Source organism: Aphanomyces astaci (assembly GCF_000520075.1).
Source record: "Aphanomyces astaci strain APO3 unplaced genomic scaffold supercont1.29, whole genome shotgun sequence".
NCBI classification, from domain to species: Eukaryota; Oomycota; class Saprolegniomycetes; order Saprolegniales; family Verrucalvaceae; genus Aphanomyces; species Aphanomyces astaci.
This window is the reverse complement of record NW_009798292.1, coordinates 562,345-563,717: the sequence shown is the minus strand read 5'-3', so window position 1 is coordinate 563,717 and position 1,373 is coordinate 562,345.

Below are 1,373 nucleotides of genomic sequence, written 5' to 3'. Positions count from 1 at the left end.
TTGAGTGCTGACATGCATTATCTGTTTTGATGAACCAACCCAACCCCAACATCCTCCGTGGGCGCCAGCTGGCCGAGCTCTTCTTCACGTGCAATGCCCCTGGAAGTACTGACTGGACCTGTCGTTGTGGCGTACGTCGTGCTCAGACTGGAAGTGGATACTCGAACCTCGTCTCCCACATTACCTCGGAGCACCCAGAGAAGAACACATTTGACGCCATGAACGTGCGCGGCCATGGACACCAGAAGTTCCTTCTACAGAGCGCACGTATGTATAGCATTAGATATAGTATAGTCACAGTAGTCATGCATGTAGATGTAGATAACGCCAATCAATCAGTTTACAATTTCCTCTGCGTTATCAACTCCCTACAAAAACGCCTTGACAGTACTAATTGTATATTCGAGTGAGCGTTGAGAACAATAGAGAGCGTGCTAGGCAATTTGGCTTGGGGGATGCTACAAGTCGAATATTGTGAGGGGAAGGGGGGATACATAAGGGCTGATGAGGTGCAGGGGTTGCAGTCGCTACTATTGTGGCGATCTACATACACTATGAGCTAGTCATGACGTGAATGGTGGTTTTAACCTCGTAAGTGGTTATTGTGTGCTTTCACATGTAGTTAAGCCACAAGCAGAATCGTTGTGGAGGGGATATAAGGCCGTGGGGGGTTATAGACGATGTAGGGGTTGCAATCGAACAGCTGTAGCGATTTACATGCACTATGAGCTAGTCGCGCCTAGTGACTGAAATCTGTACTTTTAGGTGTGGATTCACCGCCACTCTGACCCAATTGCTAGCATTTACACGAATAACTTGTCGTTGTGCTCCACACACAGCTGTACGTTTTTACTTCTTAACTTTCACGCAAAGTCACATTGCACACACTTAACGCATACTCGTAGGAATATCACAGGGCTACGTCAAATTGCTAGCTCAACTGCTGACATGGTTCAGGACTCTATAATGCTTGTCTTGCCTTACTAGCAGAAATGGATTGTCCGTCGGATGCGAGCAACAACGACGGGCAAATCCTCTACTATGCTGTATGAGATCCTCTCATTATCATTATATTAGTTGTGAATAAGGTATCTGCAAAGCAAGGCTAGTTACTTTAGTACTTCGAAGTACATCAGTCAGGCAACACGAGGCAACATGCTCATGTTCAACCCTCTCATCTTCCAGAAATACTGCGTTTTGTTTGAATAAATATTACTTGAAGTATATGTCATGGCCAACCACATATTTCAATGTCGTCATTCCTCAATTTGCTACCTCACACACACTGCTCAGTGGGTCCATGGGTATGTAAGTGATCGACCCCCTTGCGCATTCAGCCACCCGTTAGTACCGCAAGCAAGGTTCTTTCTATA